The sequence below is a fragment of the Chinchilla lanigera genome, unplaced genomic scaffold, assembly GCF_000276665.1.
Source record: "Chinchilla lanigera isolate Chin_1 unplaced genomic scaffold, ChiLan1.0 scaffold00066, whole genome shotgun sequence".
Classification (NCBI taxonomy): domain Eukaryota; kingdom Metazoa; phylum Chordata; class Mammalia; order Rodentia; family Chinchillidae; genus Chinchilla; species Chinchilla lanigera.
The window spans coordinates 6,344,758-6,353,111 of NW_004955467.1; the positions used below are offsets into that span (position 1 = coordinate 6,344,758).

The 8,354-nt window shown below is 44.7% G+C and overlaps 1 long non-coding RNA gene across 1 annotated transcript in view; it reads right to left on the reverse strand.

Moving 5' to 3' along the window:
* Positions 1–1,825: 1,825 nt before the first annotated feature.
* LOC106150173 overlaps positions 1,826–8,354 on the reverse strand; it is a 91,585-nt gene continuing 85,056 nt past the window's right edge. The window contains exon 2 of the long non-coding RNA XR_001236829.1: positions 1,826–1,993. This is a non-coding gene — a long non-coding RNA (uncharacterized LOC106150173). The remainder of the gene's footprint in view (positions 1,994–8,354) is intronic.

An 8,354-nucleotide genomic window follows, 5' to 3' on the forward strand; every position in this document is an offset into this window, starting at 1 on the left:
AATTGCAATTGGAAACATTTCCTTCGTGTTTCTGTTGTATCACAATAGAAAGCCTATAAAGAATAGAATATTAATTTTAAAATAGTGGTATTTATAGCAAACATTTATATACACAGTGATATTCTAGGCCTGTTCCAATCACAGTGTCTGTACTGATTCCCTTTCACTTTTCAACAGCTACATAATCAAGCATTAACAGCCTTTTTTTTTTTCTTTTGCTGCTTCTGGGGGCCTCAGGCACACTCTGTCACTAAGCTACACTCAACCCCTACCAGCCCATTTTCTGACGAACAAACTGAAGTTCAGAAAAGTCAACCAATTAGCACAAGTTCGTAGAGTTAATTCACAGTGGGTCATGAGCACAGGAGTCAGGACAGTTGGCCTCCAAATCCTCTGCATGAGACTCCTGTACACAGAAGGGTCTGCAGTCAGTGAGAGGACAACTCCAAGAAGCAGAAACCTGTGCAACAACAGGAAGTGCTAAGAGGGCTCCATAGCTCCTTGAGTCTAGAACCAACTCCTACAAATGTCTCGAACACAAGTCCTTCCTTTCAAGAGGAGGCTGCTCTGTTAATTCCCATACTGCCTTTGCCACTAGGGTAAAGTAAGGTCTAGAGTCTTCCTGGACTGTTATGGCTCCTCCACACCGCTGCCCCCAGCACTCCTGGCTTCAGTGGTCATGCTGCCAGATGGAACGAGCTACTCCTTCTCCATTCTAGTCATCCACAGAGCCCCAGATCATTTCCTTCATCACAAGTCCCTAGCACCTGGATCCAATTACCCTTGCTTAGGATTCTGAATGCCTTCATTTGCCATAGAGAAACCCCAGCAGAGCCCTGCACTTTTTCAAAGATGTTTCTATCCATCTAAACTCAACCCTTCCATCCCATACCCATATCCTAGACCTGTTCCTATGAGTACTTTTTCACCCCTCCATTGTCTCGATGATAAGGGTTCTACTTTCCAACTACTGTCTCTCATCTTCAGTTTTCCAGTTCCAAAAACTACTGATTCTTTTATAACCCAAATCCACCATTACACCATGTTTTTGCTTACCCTTAACTCCACCATACCACTGTCTTTACACACCCCTCCTTACATTCAAATATGTATCACTGACCTTACCTCCCAGCATATTTTCCAGCCCTTTGTGCTGACAAAAAACAAAAACTTTGTTAAATGCCACTATTTTGAATTTCTATCAAAGCTACTGAACTTGGTGGGAAAAAACTGTGCAAGCATATTGACTGGATGGCTTCAAATGCGCGATGATCTACTTCAGGTGGGTCCATGTGATATTTTCCAGTCCTGCTACATCTTCTAAGCCATTCATTCATCCACTTTTCTGCATGATCTACTTCAGAGAGAATCCAAAGGAGCTAAACATATTTCATAGCTTTTACTCTTTCCCCTTGCTCACTTTCAGCTATGAAAATAGAAGCCATCAGAATAAAATCCATGGTCTTTCACCTACACATTTACCAATTCAGGGCATTTGTTCCATCCATATGCTTTGCCTTCCCACCCAATCCAGGGTAAACTGACGGTCTCCTCTCTAAGGCCAGAGCCTCTGCTTGAACCCTGGGTCCCAATTTTTAATATCATGGTCATTGATCAGTCACCATCAAATTTTTCCTTTCTTCTTGATTTTTACCATCAGATACAGAAGACAAGCCGACCTTCCACACCCCTTCAGCTCCTATCTCATTTCTCTGCCCTTCTTTGCAAAATTGTCTCCAAACTTTCACCTCCTTCTCCTCTTAAACCAAATCCTTTCAGCCTTTCTGCGTGTGTCTCCACCAAAACAGATCTTAAATGGACTTTCTGCAGCACAGCACAGCGTGACAGCTTTATTTTGTTGGATGGATGGATAAAAAGATGGGCGGATAAAAAGAACGATGGAACTTGAAATGGATGCACAGCTAGCAAATTAGGAAGATGACAGATGGTCTCGTTTTCTCACACTCTGGTTCCTCAGGATCCCTGCCATGCCCTGTAAAACAAGAAGGAAAATTCAAGACAAATCTATGTCGGCCTAGTGGTTAAGATTCCCAATTCTGATACCTTGGAGTTGAGATCTTGGGGAAAAGAACTTTCCAAAAACATCCTTACCAATCAGTATTATTCAGCTTTTTCTTGGACCATGGTGTTAAGGACAAATCTTGGACTGAACTTCCCATTCTGGATCTCAAAATTGGCTTATTAAACTATAGGTCACTATTATTGCCCAGGTGCATAAGCATTTAGGAGTTCTTACTCTAAGCCAGACAAGTTGATGTGTGTGTTACATAGATCATCATATTTAATCTCTCCTTCATCACATCTTGTGAGACAGCAGGTAGGGATGGGAGGAGAAGGGGACAAATACGAATTACAATGTGCTATGTACATATACAAACTCCCCATGATAAATGTAGTCATTATGTACTGTAAGCATGTACTAATAAAAAAATAGACAACAAAAAAGGGTATTTATTATTCTTCTGTTCAGATCAGGAAACAGAAATTCACACAAGGTAAGTAATTTGCCTGAGGTCATAGCTAAACATTGATAAAACCAAGATTCAAACCCAAACCTGACCCCAAGCCTTGCTCATTCCAGACCCCCACACTATTTGCCCCAAAACACCATGTCTATGCCTGGTACTGTGTGCTATGCTCTAAACATATTACTTCAAATGATTTAATTTTCATTATCAACACTAACCCTCTTTTCCAGGTGAGAAAATGAGTCTCAGAGACCTTAAACCTCCTCCTTCTGGTCATGGTGCAAGAAAATGTTACAGGTGCATTTGATCCCCTGTAGTCTGCAATGTCAAACTCACTTGTATACAAGAAGCAGAGAGTGGGGGAGGGAATCAAAGAAAGATAAAGTGAAATGATCAAGGTCAACATCACTCATTAGTGAGAAAGGTGGACCTGAATCAAAGTTGCCAACCTCTCGAGACCCCACAGCCCCTGAGAACGATGCCCTTGCAAGTCGACTGTGGAGCAGTTAAGGGAGACTTCCACTTTCGATGCTGCCAAGGGATGAGCCAGGCTCTCAGTGAAAAACCAACCCTTGGCCAGCTTTTTTCCAGGGTTCAGGCCAAGTCAAGCAGACAAGGAGCTGTGGAAGGGTGGGCAAAAGGGATTCTGCAGTGCTTCTGGGTCATGCTCCCTCCGAACAAAATTGTGGAAAAGAAGCAACCTAAAGCCAGCATTGGTCTAGCACTTAACCCAGAGGTTGCATGTTTTCCTGGGGGCTGGGATATACAATACCTGCTGGATGTGCCCTGCATTCATCTTGTTCTCTGGGCCCTAGCATGGGCTGTTTACTTTGTCACTGGAGGTGCAATTATTTAAAGAGGTGCTGAAGCCTGGGGAAGATTGCACATTTTAATCAAAGCACCAAATGAGCGAGCCTGGATGACTTTACAAAATGTATTTGAGGCAAATTTTGCACAGCAATGTCTGGGTATTGGGTAATTAAGTGAAAAGGGAAATAACTTCCCAAGGGGTGTAAACAAACACACCAAGTCAGTCTCACTTCAGTGTTATGCTGAGTGGGGAAAATGGATTTAGGGGTGGACTATGAACTACAACTCAGGCTACTTCCTCCAATGTCAAAGCAGGCTTGCTGGGGCCAGGAGTTGCCTCCTGCATACTGAGAGGAAGAACAACCACTGAAGAAATTCTTCTCAATTCCTTCCGTTGATAGAGGAAGGGAAAGCCGAAAGCCTTAAAGGGCAAAGTGACTTCTTCAAGGTTACAGGAGGAGACTTCCTGAGCTTGAAGGAGGAGACAAGACCTTGGATTTTCATTCCTAATCTAGTGTTACTTCCAGTCCACCTGGCCAATACTGCTCAGGTGTCAACTATGAGTAATAACAATGACATCTAAAACATTGAGGGCTGACAAGCACACCGTATGTCCCAGGTACTTTTTTGTGCCTTGTATCTACTGACTTGTAGGACACCCCCAACCTCCTTGTGAAGGACGTACCACTATCACACTCAGCTCAGAGGTGAAGAAACAGAGACATAATGGAAGAGCCCAACTCAACATCCCCCAGTGAGAGGGTACAGTAGAGCAGGTGTCAGGTATGGATCCTCTGACACGCTCAGGTTCCACAGTCACTGAATACCCAGAGCCTTTGCCAGGTTCCTCAGATACCGGGAACTTGCATTTACAAATTTCATTAGCAGGATCACACTACTAAGTCTGCTCTGACCACACAGCTCTGATGAACATCTCAGTCTTTTTCTCATTTACCATGAAGCCATAACCAGAAGAAATAATAAAGCAAAAGCAAGGAAAATGTGAGATGCATTTGTGAGTCGTGAACTCTGGGGTTGCAAGGGAGGGTCCCACAGAACATCTCCCAGAAATCCTCTGGAAGCTCCCTGTTAGCATTTTCCAGGGGCCTGGGATGGCTTCCAAGTTTTCTCACAGTGGTGTCCTATTGTCCTTTCTGTGTAGGTGTCTTGCTCTTTCTTCCATGTGTTATCTCCTTTCTCACTCCACCCTCTTCCGAGGAGAAAACAAAATTCATTTCACTGGGCACCTGTGCCTTTGGGGTCTCACCTTCTGCCCTGAGCATCTTATCAAAATATTCCCTTGGACAGAAGCAATTTCCTCCTCAAGGAAGGATTCTGGAACTAGCTGCTAAGAGAATTCATTATTCACTTTGTGACACCAATAACTAGGAGGTCTCTGCTTGCATTTTTAAGCCTGCATATCTGTTTATTTGTGCAGTGCATACTTTCTGCAGGATAACCCACACTTGGAGCCACAGAAGTGGAATTGCTACCTCTATTGTGTCTCCTATAAAGTTTGTGCTTTTTTGATGTTCATCCCCCAAGGTGCAAACTTTATTTGAGGCTGTAGGACACCCCCCCCCCCGTCTCCTCACCACAGTCCCTGAGCAATAGCTTGGAGGAAGCACTTAAAGTAAAGACTGCTTCACAGTGAGGGTCTTTGGTTCACTTTCCTGTTCCCAAAACCTACTAAAAGACTTGCATTCAGGAGGCATTCATTCATTAAACACATATGTATTCAGCACCAGCCATGTTCATGATCTTTTATCCTAGTCTGTGACGATACGCAAATAGAGAAGGCACAGAACCTGAACTCACGGATGGATCAAGGCCAGAGCTCTTGAACTTTTGTGAATATGAGTACAGTTGAGACATTGGCGAAAGATTTAGATAATCTTTCTGGTAAATACACAGCATCCTAGCGGACACTATGTGGCACAGAGAAACAGTGGTCAAAGAGCAAAGCATAGCTCTCTCCTGTACCATGTCCTTGACCATGTACCTGGGTCACACCTTTCTCCTGTGAGTAGGGAGATTTGGCTTTGAGCTTATCCATGTACCTAGCTTTGGTCAGTGGAATGTCAGTGAGAATGAAGCCCATGAAACAGACTTGTCCATTGGCACTTGATCATTTCTGCCTACCGTCACTACGAACACAGGCTGGACTGACCCATTAGTCCGGCAGGTAGAAAATGAACACAAAGAATAAAGCCCAGAAAAAGCGAACCATGATCTTCTAGGTACCAGCTTACCCCAGAGATGTTAAACAAGGCCATCTAAGATCAACAGAAACTCAGCCTAAGCCCGAACTCACTTTAGATGCCCAAGTAATATTCATTCATTAGGGGAGGCCACTGAGGTCTCTTGATTACTTCTGTCCAATATATTATGGCAGTAAATAAATCATACAAAAATTTAAGGGCATACTGGACAATGCAAAAAGCAATATACCCTAGGCTGTGAATCCTTGGTTTGGAGAACACACAGAAGGAAAACCAAAGACAGCATGATACACTAAGCATTACAGCTAGGTGCATTAGGAGTTTTAGACCTTGGTTTGCAAAGGAGGTGATACTGAGATCAGAGGAACAACCAGGCATTGGTCAGCTGGAGACGGAGAGAAAACAGTGGCAAAACTCAACATTTGCATGCACAAAAACCATGAGATGAGAGAGAGTATGGCCAGGCAGACACTTTGTTGAAAATATGAGTGTTTTAGTTGACCAGTACCAAGAAGTTTTTCCAGCACTGAAAGAGAAACCCTGCATGTTTTCAATTCTGGAGGATACTGATCTATTAAAAATGAAGATATGCTGAAAGAAAGCACAGCGTAGTGGTACTGTGTAAGTATTTTTCATGAAACAAGTGAACTTTTTTCACGATGGAGAGAATAAAACTATCCTATGTACAGCTTTATACCCAAGCAACACTAAATGCCTGAACATGTCCTTTACGAATGTGAGAACTGGGATTAATGGCCTTCATGTCCCCTCACCCAAACCTAGTCCAGAATACAAGGTGTGAAGACAGAGGGTGTGTTGGTGAGAGCTGAGATTGAATTATGCCTTGTGAAACTGCATTTAAACTGGAAAATTTTTCAGATATTGAAAATGCACTCTGATTTAGTGAGGGGCCTATCAAAAGGACCTGCTACGGCGCACACTATAAAGGCCTCAACCTCAACTACAGGGCTTGGTGCATGGGTCCAAATTTTGCCCTTCTTGGCCACCAAGTCGCCCCCGGCCATCGTGCCAGCACCCCCAGAGTTGGCCCAAGTCACTCAGGGTCCCACGGCGAGGTAGAGCCGACCATGGTGTTACACTGCCACCTAGTGGTAACTCCTGAGAAATTATACGGATTCCGCTTCACCTCTGGGACTCTTGGAGCCTACTCACTGGGGTCTTCCATCTGGAAAGGCTACCAGAGACCGGCGAGACCTGGAATTTCTCTCTGCATATATATATATATGTGAGAGCCGATGTAAGGTACTTTTCCAACATCCGGATGCGTGCTACTCAGGGCACCGTAACGACGATTATTAATAACGTCATTATTAGTGCCTTGCTGCTGTAGAAATCGCTGAGTCTCTTTGAAATTAATTGGACTTTGGAAAATGAGATTTTTGAAGATAATTAAGAATCCATTTCCTCTTTAATTTCATTCAATAAACAGCTACTAAATGTTTAATATCTGCCAGCACTGTGCCGTGTACCTGAGACAGAGTGGGGAATATATAAAATCAGCGAAGAGGCGGTCCCTGCTCAAAGGCATTTCCAGCCCTAGGTGGTCACACAGACTGCCGGCTCTCAGGTGCCAAGCAGAGTCAGACCAGCGTGCTGGCCACGGCCGTGCAGAAGCGTTAGTAATTCATCTAGATGCATATGGTTTCTCTTAATTCACAGTAATAATCCAGATCCTTCCCCTGGATCTACACGGGAGGGCCTGGCTGTCACTCTAAATGGCATCTGGGCCTCTCGCCAGCACCTTGGATAGCACCTGGTCTCCGTGGGGGAAACAAGAAAGTTCATGAGGTCCCTGAGTGGGCAGAAAGCCTGGGGGATTTTAGGGGTGTCGTTTCTGGAGTCAAGGTTCAAGTTGGATGACCTTGGACAAGTTATTTGACCTCTGCATTTTATCGGCTCATCAGTGAGTATTAACAGCACCTACCTCATGGGGTATTTTCATAGATGAGGCGCATACCCGGTTGTGTCAGGAGCCACACCCTCCATCTTTTTACTACCAACTGCTCTCTGCAGAAAGTCCCTCAATTCTTCATGAGATGTGGGTCCAAGTTTGTAGACTTTTAGGCATTTTCTGTTATTAAACCTTGGTCTGTCCACTTAAAGCCTCACTCTCCTATATGATTCAGCACTCCTCACCCAGCTTTTTAGGGCACTGGGAACTGGGGTTGCAGGAAAGGACATCCACTCTTCCCTCTTCCTCATCTCCTGGATCTTCCCCTCCATCATCCTGTGTGGCTGGTAGCGAGGACAGGAGGAAGTTTCCATGGAGACTGCCCACATTTCACCTGCGTGTGGCCGGGCGAACAGGAAGGGGATGTCTGGTTCACCTCATGCTGGTGCCTGTGTGGTGGGAGGGTCTGTGCGCAGGTGTCATGTCAGGCTTCTGTCAAGAGTTACTCAGCCTCGCTCTGCCCACCCCCAACTCCTTTCCAAAAGACAGTGCTGAAGGTAACCTGTGTCCCTTTGTCCATTAGCTCATGTCCCACCTTGCTCCCCAGGATGCTGTTCTGCCCTCTGGTCAGCTAGACTGTGGGGTCCCCCAAAGCAGGATATGCCATAGTTGCCCATGTAGAGTCAGTTCTGGGTACTGTTCCTGGAATGTGTGGCACTTCAGCGAAGGCTTGTGGTGTTTGTAGAATCTCCCCTTCTGAGGGATGGGAAATAGAAGAGATTCATACCTGTGATTACTGCCCAGTGTCCAGAGACAAAGTAAAGAAAAGTGCCAAAGTGTGCACTGTATATCTTCTCTTCTCTCTTTCTCTCTCTCTCTCTCTCTCTCTCTCTCTCTCTCTCTCTCTCTCTCTCTCTCTCT